We start from the raw sequence: 12651 nt of genomic DNA, 5'->3' as shown, positions 1-12651 counted from the left end.
CCCTGGCGTTAATCGTCGTGTCCTGCCGGGCTCGCCGTCGAATTTCCGAAAAAATTTGACAGATTCTGCTTTATATTCCAGACGAATATTCCCGGAATCGTTAACTGATTGTTAAGCGCAAATCTGCACATTGTTCAGTGAATATTCGTTACATCCGATTACGAATCATTTGGTGTACATCTCGAAAATTTTATGATAAATATTACAGGAGCATAAAAAAGCACAAAAGATTTTTTCGACGAAGCAATTTTCTTTTTTAATTTATCTTTCTAATTTCCTTTCTGATTTATCATATCTTTGCTTCTTGCTATTTATTGTGATTATAATAACTTCTATCTTCGATGATAATAAAATTTAATAATTAATTATTTTTAGGTTGTTCAAAAATATATATCAAAATTGTCAATATTTGGCATCTTTTATGAACTTTTATTAAATAATAAGAATGTCTCCGATTGTTTTAGTCTATATATAAATAAAACTGTCAAATACTCTCTAAATATTAAAAGATATTTTCCTGTTTTTAAAATGATAGCTGATTAGTTTCAGCAACTTGAGACATTCTATATATAGAGAAATATACTTCTTCAATAATATTTTACTTTGATTTCTCTACTATAACTATACTAATTCTCCATTTTAGCTTCCCTCTCTATTTTCATTAAGCTTTATATTTTTCTTTTTTACTTTATTGCACTGTCAGTATACAATAAACATTCATTATATCATTTGTGATAATTTTTGTCGTCATCCGTTTAAGAGGATTCGATTCTGAAACGGTTTATTTCTCTGTCTGTTTACAATGAACCGCGTGTGAATTTTGACAATTTCTAATCGCGCACCAACTGTATGAACTCGACGATACCGATAAAGACATCCGCGGAAGGAATTTCATTTCGAAGACGATTCTCCGACGCGACGGATGAACGACACGAATCGGCGCTGACTCACTTGACGAGAAAACGCAGCTGGTGCTGCACGGAGCCAGCTTCGAAACGGCCAGATCGGGTCTGAGGTCTGACCCTATGTTCTGGCCGTTACCATTTCTGAGTGACGTCTTCATGTCTGGCTCTGCGGGGCATTCCACGTTCTCATTGTGCGTTTGTCCGTCAGCCCGTTCGGTCGAGCCCGGATCGGGACACGTATATCGCCAACCCCCCGGGTAGTCGGCCACTTCTCGCCATGAAAACTTCGCGCGGCACCTACGGAGATGACTTGTGAGAAAAAGGGCACCACGAGAATCACTACGGGACGAGGATGACGCTGATACCACTTCGCTTCGCGAGAACCTTGCGGGAACGCGACGCGAGTGAAAGTGAAGCGGAGGCGACGATGTCCGACGGCTCTGTCGGGACATTGAAAGGAGTAATTATCGAAACCTTAATGCCTTAAATCGATTGCTTTTTCGTTATTTTGCTACTCCAAACTAAATATAATCCAGACTGTTGTGATTTTCATTCTAGTTATGTTAATTATATGTATATGTTATTAATTATATACATATTTCAAGAGAAAATATGTTTCCAATAATATCTCTAAAATATATATCCGCATTTCTGGCATGCGTGATGACTATATGCTGAACTATTGAGATTTTCATACATCGATTATAAACGTGGAACATTAGTTCGAAAGAGAAGAGCGATTATAATCCATCAAATACGTCATCTAATAGCAATTAAAGCCTATTAGTTTCTAATTGATATTTATTGTTCTGGTTAATTCTTCGATGGATTAGGGCTGCCATACGTCCCGGTACACCGGGACATGTCCCGGTTTAAAGAACAAGTCCCGGTCGAGCCACTAAATGTCCCGGTCAACCCGCTAAACTATTAAATTATATCTCATTTTAACTTTACGACATGTACCGCTTTATTTCTGAATATTTATTATTAAAAATATCAATGTTACGCCACAAAAATAAAATCATAATAGAAAAAATAGACATTGCTCTATAATATAGAATAATAAAATATATGTAGAGTCTATATATTTTGAAAAAAATAAATATTGTAATGTAAAAGTAAATTTTGTGGTTTTTTTATTTTGTTCGTTTACTTATCGACAATTATAAATGTTAAGAAAACATTTTTATGTTGAGAAGAGTATATTTATGTTCATATTGAGAAAAAAGTAAAAAATATGTTTTTCTTTATATTGAAAAAAGAAATAAAGAATATATATATATATATATATTATTGACTCCCCCCCCCCCCTGTCTTCATCCTTGTCCCAGTCGGCTCATGACTCGATATGGCAGCCCTACGATAGATGTATGTAAGTTTCATTAACACAACGTCATCAATTTAAACATTAAAATACTCAGCACAAACAAAAAATTTTCTACCTATATAACTTTTAGTTTCTGGATTCGAATGTATCAAGCTCAGCAATTAAGACTACATACGACGTTGCTCATTAAGAAAAAAAAAAAAAACCAATTAAGTTAACTTGCTAAAAAGTCATCTGCTAAAAGTCAGTCGCTAAAACTTTTGATTAATGACAATTTAAAATCTCTCAAGTACATTCATTCAGAATATCGTGGCCGGTTAAGGCTATTAATAACCATCGTTCTCGCCGGAAGGAGTTAATTTCGCGCCCGCGCACAAAACTGAAAATAAGCTGGCGAACGCTTGGGGAAAAAAAAAAGTCTCTCTCGCGCTCTCTTCGCTTACAGAGTCGCTCCTCGACGAAGGTACTCGGTGAGCGCGAATGTACTTCGCTAACGAGCGGCGATTTCGGTGCCGGAATCCCGATGTGATAGGTAACTAAACTCGTATTACCGATCCCGCCGAGCGGCTAGAACGCTCGCTCGGCCAAAGAAATCGGTACAAAGATTGATGCTCGCGCGGTGCGTTTTACTCTCTCGCGCGGCCGGTAGCGGTCTTTATCTCGTCGTGAGGACGTCGTATAAACGCGGCGTACTTTTCGTGACGATTAGCGGGGATGACGTGGCGTATATGCCGACAAAAGCGCGAACGATGGTTTACCGCTGCTCGTCAGGGTGTACGAGCCGGCGGGAGAGAAAAGACGGCGGTGGCGATCCTGAATAGAGCCGATAAGGAGGTGGCCGGTAAAGCGAGAGATGAGACGCCGGCTCGAGAGGTGTACCTCGTTAATTGGCGACAATTAACAGAACGAGCATGCGACTGGCTACCGGACTGGCCTCACTCACGAGCGTGATACGCGCGAAAAGACGCCGCGCCGGCATGGCATATCCCCCTTTTCTTCGCCGTGTCTTCCTTACGCAAGAAGCCGCTCTCCTCGTCGCGTCCGCTTTCTTTCGGAGCGGCCGATTTCCGCGACTTCATTTATCAGAGACGTATGTACATACGCGCGGTCGATCGAGGATTCATAAGCGCGACGCGGAAAAAGACTCGCATCCACCATCAACCGTTACGCCGCCGATTTCAGTCGTCGCGCGAATAATGACCGCGAAATTACGCACGCACATGCTTTTGCGGTCTTTCATGCGGTTTGATGAAGCCGCAATTTGAAATTTTAAGCCGATCTACTTATCCATAACCATCGTTCAACTTAAGATTATTGTCAAGATTATATGCGCTTCCATCGTTTCAATATATACTTCTGTGAGCCGTTCTCTCTGTACGCAACGCTCGCATCTCATTTTGATAAGAAATTCTCGATAAACTTCTACAGAGAAGTTGCTAAACTAATCAACTGTCATTTTTAAACGCACATAGAGAGCGATAAAATATCTTCTAAAGATCGCAGATATTTTTATCATTTAATAAACGTTTATAGAAATCTTACAACAACAATCTTAATGATATATATTTGAAATGCGCGCATCATCAAAACAAAAATCAAATCTCTTTTGAAAACTAAAAAAACTTTACGTAACATTTCTTTTGAAATGTTATTCAACGCTTTTCTTACACGCTCTGGTCAATTCTTTTACTGTTTTGTGCTGTTCGCATATATATGTATCATTAAGATTGTAGATATTTGATATCATTTATATTCATTTATAATAACCTTTATTAAATGATAAAAAAACTCCGATTGTCTTTAGATCTCTATATATAATAAAACTATCAAATATCTTTTATTAAAAGATTTTTTATTTTTCCTGCTTCCATGTGCGTTTAAAAATGAGCTGATTAGTTGTAGTAATTTTCCACGGGACCCTATAGGATTTTCATCAAAAATCGCGAATTCTTATATAACATTAATGTTATTTTCAAGAAAGTTATCATTTTACAAAATAATTCAATAGTTTTTCAACATTATTTTGTCTTTGTTATTACACAGAAAAAAAGAATATTTTTATTTTGACAATATCTTTAGTTTCAAAATGTAAATCTTGAAATAAGATTATATTGCGTTAAACAAAGAAAATTTGCTTGGATGAAGACAGATAGAATTCAACCAAGAAAAATATATTCTTGTTATTTAAGAATAATTTTTTTGAATGGAGAGGAAAAAATGTTGAATAGAAAATAACACATGTTCAAATCGAAGATTATAATATTCTTAGAATTAAAATAATTATTTTATTTTTGAAATCACAATAATAATATTGAAATAAGATTATAATATTGTTAAAATTTAAGAGTTTTAAATTCTTCTAAGAAGATTATAAATTGTATGCGTATATATATATGAAACAATGAACGCGATCATATGAATATATAAATTTTGATTTGACACTTACTTTTTTTCTGTGTATATACCGGATGTAAATTATTGCATTATTATAATGTATTATTAATAAAATAGATTTATAAAAGATTTATCTTTAATTATCTACATTACAACATGCATTTGCATATCACAAATGACGGAAGAGCAAGAGTTACTAAAAAAAAAAAATGCAATATTGCTTTCTCCTTTATATTATACGCGATGCGTAACACAAGAAGTCAAGAAATGTCACGATGAGGACATTGACCTCATATTATATGGGAAAATTTACAGCCCCTAGACAAACGTCAAACATCAAAATTTCACTCGTTTCACTATTAGCGGAGGAGGGTCCAGGTTTCTCCGTGAATCAAACGATCGGAGGGCGTGTCGGGATAATCGTCAGCGTTTCGACCAAAATCTAATTCGAGAATAGCCCACGAATTTTCACAGTGGCTTCTTCAGCTATTTCTTAACACACTGCATCGATAAACTTTGTTTTTTACGCCTTAATTTAAAGCGTCGTTAATTTTTAAGCATATGTGTAGAGTGTAGAGTGTATAAATAATTTTGCATGCTTGATATCATTTTATCATCGGCAATCGATGACAAAATATATTAATTGAAACTATTTCCAATAGTTGTAGAATAAAGATATTTTACAGAAAATCTCGTAAATGTAAAGGTCAACGATCTGATTCGTTAATTTACATAATTGCGAATTGTGTGAAATGAAATAAATTTTTTTCTGTTTTTCTCTCCGAGAGAGAGAATGTGTATATAAATATATTTTATCTCTTTTCCTTAGGCTACCGACGGCTCAATATGAGAAGAATATATATACAAAAATAAAACTTACATTTTACATAACACACTGATAAATATACTATATACAAGATTCGAATTTCATATGTGTAGACGATTGAAATCACATCGTACATGACGATGTTATTAAACAAAAGTCGTGTTTCGTTAAACTTCATTGTTTACGTTATTTATGAGATTTGTGTTATCAATATCACACTAAAACCAAGTTATAAAATTTAAATTATAATATCATCTACAAGTTCTCCTACATTTATAATATGCGCGAGAACAATTCAATCAGTTTGACTAAATATAAAAAGTATTCGATCATGTTGTGATTCAGGAAAGCCTCAGAAATTAATAAGATAAAGTCAAAGCACGTATATTTTGTTGAACTTTGTTGGGCATTCTTCACTGATCAAAATTGACGTTTATCAATTCATTCATATAATTAGAAAAATTAATTATCATGTTACTCTTGACGTCTAGACAGATCTTGAGAGATTTTCAGATGATATTGTATAAAAGTTCTTACGTAAGACATATGCAGTTTTTACATAAAACATAACGCAGTTTCAATTAATATTTACGATGCTGTTTTTACCGCCTAAATATCTGTACAGCATTAACGTATACTTTATATTTTTCAAACATGCAATAATTACGTTCAATTATATTCAGTATTAATTTACATGCAATGGTGTGCAACGCAAGTTTTGGTAACAACCGCAGATTAAAATAAAAATGTTGTTTCAACACATTTATTATCGTTAAGTAACGTATCAATATTTTTATAATTGAATGACACACGGGTAAATTTTCGAGTAACATGATTCAATCTTGAAATCGGACATAAAGAATGTAAAGAATTTATACAAACAAATTACAAGAAAATGCGTCGCACACATATTTTGCGATAATATAAAGCTCTCATCTCGACAATCTTGACTATCCCTTGATGAGGGACCAGAATGCTTTAATATATATGAATTTACATAAACATAAACATATATAAAAATGCACATATGCAATCGTAGCGCGGGAAAAAGAGATGTCAAAATATCGAAAGATTCTCTTTCGATTTTTTCACGAAGCGTCAAAATATTCAAAATCCACTTCGTGTTTATTCAGTTTACTGTTTACATATAATCCTCTGACGAGTTTTTACTTACCTTTCCTGACGTATTCTCGACGCCTCGTTGCCCCGTGCCGGTTGGGGATGATATCCTTGGACGTTTTGGAGACGCGAAGACGCTTTCTTTCAAGATCTCTTTGTCCCGTTATCGTCCTGTCACCGCCACGTGCGACTGCTACCGTCCACTTTATAGTCTTCTTCCTTGTTCTTCCTTGTTCTTTCTCGTAAAGTCGTCACTCGCGAATCATTTCAATGAAACGGCGCGTGTCACTCCGAAAGTGTCAGGACTCCGCGAGTACTTTCGCGATGTACCTCGTGATTGACGACGACGATGACGGTGACACGAGTTTGTTATTATCGCGTTCCTCGCGGACGACTCAGAATCCGACGCCGGAGAAGAGACTACTACCAGTACATGATTACTCACTTCGTAAATGGTTGATCTGCCGTGTCGCGGGACGGTAAACGTGTCGCCGTCAACCTGGACTCGCGTAACGTCTGTTCCGCGCGCGAGCGAGCGTTCCGACCCGGGTGCTGCTCTCTCAACGCCGTCGACCCTCGGCGTCGATCCTCGGCGATGGCAGGGCGACGACGCCGTGTGCTTCGTGGTACCGCCGTTTGGTGGTGCTCACGACGTGAATCCTGCGAATCGTGCGATCCCCTTCCTCTCGAGATCCCGCCGCGGTTTCACGCTTTTCCCCACTACTGTCCACGAGAAATGCCTACCGATCTGCGTCTCCCCGTGAACCCGCACGCTCCGCTCCGGGGACGCTGCCGTCGCGCGTCTGCTTGTATCCGTGATGTCGAGAGATACACGGCGTCACGAGCAGTCGGAGAGAGGATGGGGAAAGAGAGTGGGGAAGGGAGGAGAAGAAGGAAGGAGGGGAGGGGGAGGAGAGGGGGACAAGCAGGAGCGCGCGAACTATGGGCGCGAACTGTATGCGCGGAGAAAGGGCGATGACGGGAGTGGGGTGGAGGAGAAAGGTAGGATTACTCACACAAACGAGATTCGTCTCGCTTCTGGAGCACGCACGGCAATTCCTGACAATAGCGCTCGTATGTAGTAGTCGTGGATCGTCCTGCCCTCGATACCACTCCTCCCTCTCTGTCGGCGGCCTACCTCCTCGCGATATGTGGAGGATGGGCTCACGTGTCTGTATCTGTATAATGATGCGGCGGGGAGGTTCACCCACACCGATGAAAAACTGTTGCCTACTGACATGCACGTGGGGGTGGGGTGGGGGTTCGCGTCGGTGTCGCGACACGCGGAGGTCCCGGATCGTCCTGCCTTTTGATGCACTCCCTCTGTTACCATCTCCCCGGGAAAATATCCCACCACCTAACCGTGGTATCGTTGGATACGTTGCGAGCGAATTGGTATAGCGGGAAGAAGACGGAGAAGCAGCGAGGTTCGCAAGATCGGTCTCTTCGCTTTTCCTCCTCCTGTCTCTCTCTTTCTCTCTCCCTCTCCCCTCCCCCTCCCCCCTCTTATTCTCTACTATCGTTATAAATAAGCTCTACCTCGATGATACATACGCGCGAGAGGAGAATAGAGGAGACTGCGCAATCTCCCGGTTCACTCGTCCTTCTCTTCCCATCCCCGTGGATTCTATCACGATGGAACACACACGCATATCTCCGTGAACACGGTACCCTCGCACGTAAACGAAGAAACATGTTTGACGTATACGAGAAGAAAGAAGGACGCTGATGTGAAAACGGAGGGCGCGCTCTTAACTTGCCCTCTTGCCCTTTTTTTTTTCTTCCTGCCACCCCCTTCCCTGTCGTTTGTTGTTAAAAATTTAACGACGGTCGTTGTAACTGTCTATGCTCAACGGGACGTACGCGACAAGAGAAAATCCTGACTCTATCTGGCTCGTTCTCCGCGAGATGAAACAGAGAGAGAGAGAGAGAGAGAGAAAGAGAAGACAATATTTCGTTATTTTTATATTATGTTATTTTTCGAATGAATCAAAGGCGGCTACGAAATTTTTCCATATAATCTTCGCCCTTTCGATCGCAATTATATCGGCGAACGGAAATTTGCCATGCTTCAATTTTGGATGATGATTTTACGTATAGTATACCATGCTATTCTCGGTTTCCGCACGAAATGTTGACAACGCGTTTGTTACCCGCGGATGAAGGATACAGCGAGCGCAGCTTCCTCGCGCGGCTCCTGTTCTCTAATGGAAATACTCTGCCTCGATGAACAAACGCGTGCGCGCGCGCGAGCGCGCATTTTACATACACATACGGATATATGATAGAGCACACATCTGCGAGGCAACACCCTTCGCGGCGAGCCACAAGGGCGAAGGGAGGTGAAGGACGATGCACGTGCGCGCAGCCTCCGCATGGACCAAAATGGCTGGCGGCACATGAGCCGATTGGTCGAACGGACGTGGCGAAGGCGTGGAGAGTCCGCTCTCGGTGGCCGTTAATCGGTCGACGATCAAAATAAAGATCTTTCACGGCAGCCGAGCGAGTAGGGGAAGCGCGACACGTGAGAGGGGGAACCGTAGGGGTACGCACGTTGCATTCATTATGAGTTTGGTGGAGGGCGAGATCGCGAGATAGTGGGGGCAACCATGGGGACGGTGGGGAACGAAGGATTTTTTTTTTTTATGGATCTCTCTCGCACCGTGTCTCCCTTTCGTCTCGCGTCGTACGTGTGCGGGTCGACGGGCGAAGCTCGTGTGTGTATGCGTATGCATCAACGTGTTGAACGTCACACGAGCGCGCGTGTACGCTCGGAGATCGTCATTAAGGGAGATGCTAATTGGTGGCAAAGCGAGGTCAGGCCAAAAGCCCGTGCGCGGCGTCCAGGGACTTTGCTGTGTTTTTGTTCCTCTCTCCTGCTTCCCGATATGTGCGCGCCGCTGTGTGTTTGGCGGAAGTCCCGGAAATTCCAGATACCTCGCGAACGCGTGATTCTGCGCGTCCGCTATTGACATCGACGGTTGACGCGGTCACAAGTATAATGATGCGCGAGAGAACACACGTATTAGTTTAGTATCAGAGACGTCCTAGAGATAACAAACCCTAGAAAATGGAAATCACAATTAAACAACATAATTAAGCTGTTATTTTATTTGTCTTATTCTCTACGAAATTAGATTAAAAATTCTCTTTTTTTTCTTATTCTTATATATATATTTTTATAATATATAATTGTTGTAATTCTCTTTTTCTCTCTCACTCTCCTTCTTTGTCAGATAATTGCAATAGTGACCCACAACACACATGTTCCAAAAATGTTTATAAAACATTCACAGGATATTAAAATATGTTTTAACATTCTATGGCTTTCGTATAAATATCTTTTAAACATGTGTGCTTGTAGAGGTATGTCTATATAATATGAATTGTTCGTTTCGATCTTATTCGTTTAAAATTTCTTTTATATATTTTATATAATTCGCAATAAAAACTAAGTGTTTGTTCTATCCAATAAGATTGGCTTTCCTAGAAATTTCTATTAAACTTAGTTTCTATATCTTTAAGATGATATTCATTGTAAAGAAGTATCTTGAAAAGATCTATATGTCATATATAGTTGTGCGATAACGTCTGCCTTTCATAACAACACGATACGTATAGGATGTTTCAATATATAATTTCTTTGCGTATTTTTTAACTTTTTCTTTTGAATACAACTTGGAATAAAATTTAATTCATTTTTCGCTAATACTTGTAAAACGTTAAGTAGGTATTATAGATTAAACTCAAGTTTTAGATATTGAATTTCTGTTAAGATAAAATTTGAAATAAAATTCGAAATTTAAATTGATAAGATTAAGGCCCGATTGCATCAATATTATTTTGGCTTTAAGCGAGACTTAAATATATAGCTGTCTTTATTCATTTAGAAAGAAAGCTAAAGATAGACACATGTTTAAGTCTCAATCGGGCCTTAATTAATTTCCTATTGTTTCGATAATCAAAAGCATTGGAAAAAACCCATTTTTTAAAATTATTTTTTTAATGTGACTATATTCGGAAAAATGCATCTTGCTTTTAAGACAAACTGTACAGATGTATTGCAAAAGAATAAAAGTATCCTTTTTTACGCTACAGAGAAGAAGAGAGAGATAGGTCCGAAGCCAGGCAGCGTGTATATCCTAACTTTCTTTGTACAGTGTATATCTTGCTACAAGGATGCATATATATATTCCTCCTCTTTTCCCGAGTATATAGCTATGTCAACAGGATGCCATATGCATTTATATACTATGCATTGAATTAGGAACGAACGAATTCGCTTTTCATCTCGTCCAATTTTATATACCTCTCAAACAGCCAATTAAAAATACAAAATCGCACAGTGGGAGATAAAAGATAATATGTGATAGAAAAAAAATAAAATTTCCGACATAAATTATTCAAAATTATTTGCATTCTCTATATAATTTTATCAGACAGTTAAAGATGTTATATTTTTATATACCGTTAATTTTAAACTTACCAAAGTTAACATTACAAAGAACTTGACATTACAAAGAAGTATAAAAATACATATAAAAAAATTTTAAAATAATCGGGAAACTTTTTACAATATTATACAAGTGTATTTTGAAAACAAAAGAATATATATACTACTCGCAAATCGGTACTTTATGAAATACTTTGCGAAATATCTTCTTCACATTAATATGACGAAAATTTCGAATCTTTATAATTTCTTGTTTAGTTTTTGTTTGTTTATAATGTACATTTAATTTTCTAGTGCATTGTCTATTAAGCAGAAAATAATTTTGATAGAAGAAATACATTAAAAGAATGACATAAAAAAACTTTACATAAGCTTGAAAAATTCGGAATCATATTGTAGTTAAAAAGAAATCACAAATGTAGACACTGGAGAAATAAAAATCACAAGATGTATTGGAAAGTCTGAGGATTACTGCGTTTAATAATACTTTCAAAATGAATATTTTATTCCATGACAAACCTTTTATGCAGTTATATTTGGCCTGTTTTCTTTGTGCGATTTGGTCCGTCACATATACATGCCGGCTCTTTCTCCGAACGCGTGTTTGGGTATGTTTTCATATTCACAGACTAGTCGGGTTGTATAATGCATTCAAGCAGGGACAGTCAACTCCTTTTTTGGAATCCAAACATGTTATTCTTTGAATGAATTATGAGAAAAAGAGTGAGAAAAGTGATAACGTAAAAAAAAAAAAAAAAAAAAAAAAAAAAAGATATGCAATAAACACTATTTTCTCTTTTGAGCAAAAAAAACTTTCGAAAAATAACTTATATTTTTGTGGAAAATTTCCTCAAGTAAAAAATCGTTTTTCGATTGTGAATTGAACTTTCGAAACAATTTTTTCTGAAACAATTTTCTTATTTAAAATCTACATTTTATATAATCTGTTTTTTATACGCAAACTTTTATTTAGATTTTGTTAAGAGAAAATAGAACAATAAAGTAACAAAAGATTCGACTCTTGAACGAAATTCAAACTTGAATGACAAAATTAGAACTGTCAGGTGATCATCCTCGTACGATATACATACCATACTACATACGATTATACATACCTTCTGTTCGCCCATCTCGCCGATCTCGTGGGCAGAAACGGAGGTCGATTGTTGTTTGTTTGTATTTACTCCGAAAGCATTTACCCCGGCTGCCCGTCTAGAGTAGCTGCATCGATGGCACGAAAAGGGGAAGATTGGGGATGTGCACGGATATATATCGTATTCTCTATTCTATAGCTATAGCGCGTATACAGTGCGTGCGGTCGAGGACACGCGAGACGTTACTAGCTTGAAAATTGAATGTCACTCTGAGAAGAAACGTCACAATATTCCGCGTGTCTACAGATGGGGAGCTGTTTTGTAGTTTTCCGTCTCGTCTCGAAGCTATTGTGTTCGTGTTTCGTCGTGCGACAGTTTTGTAAGAAGGCTGATAATTCTGAACAAAAATTTTCTTATATAAAATAATATCACATTATTATAAAAACTAATTTCAAAACACGTGTTTCTTAAACGACGATTCGGAGCAGACAGCTCTGTCTTTTTCGGGAGACTATCAGCTACTTAAAGCGTCC

The 12651-nt window shown here is 38.0% G+C and overlaps 1 protein-coding gene across 4 annotated transcripts in view; it reads right to left on the bottom strand.

Moving 5' to 3' along the window:
- Positions 1-12603, bottom strand: part of LOC140667755 (uncharacterized) — a 65935-nt gene extending 53332 nt beyond the window's left edge. For 2 of the 4 annotated variants that reach the window (XM_072895969.1, XM_072895972.1), the window contains exons 1-3: positions 12140-12603; positions 11544-11722; positions 6627-9634 (exon numbers count right to left, since the gene is read on the bottom strand). The gene's annotated coding sequence lies outside the window, so the exon portion shown is untranslated. The remainder of the gene's footprint in view (positions 1-6626; positions 9635-11543; positions 11723-12139) is intronic. The other 2 variants (XM_072895970.1, XM_072895971.1) reach the window with 2 other exon arrangements.
- Between the last annotated feature and the right edge of the window lie 48 nt (positions 12604-12651).

Source organism: Anoplolepis gracilipes, chromosome 7 (assembly GCF_047496725.1).
Source record: "Anoplolepis gracilipes chromosome 7, ASM4749672v1, whole genome shotgun sequence".
Lineage (NCBI taxonomy): Eukaryota > Metazoa > Arthropoda > Insecta > Hymenoptera > Formicidae > Anoplolepis > Anoplolepis gracilipes.
Note: the sequence above shows the minus strand (reverse complement) of the source record. Positions and strands in the feature narration are given on the sequence as shown.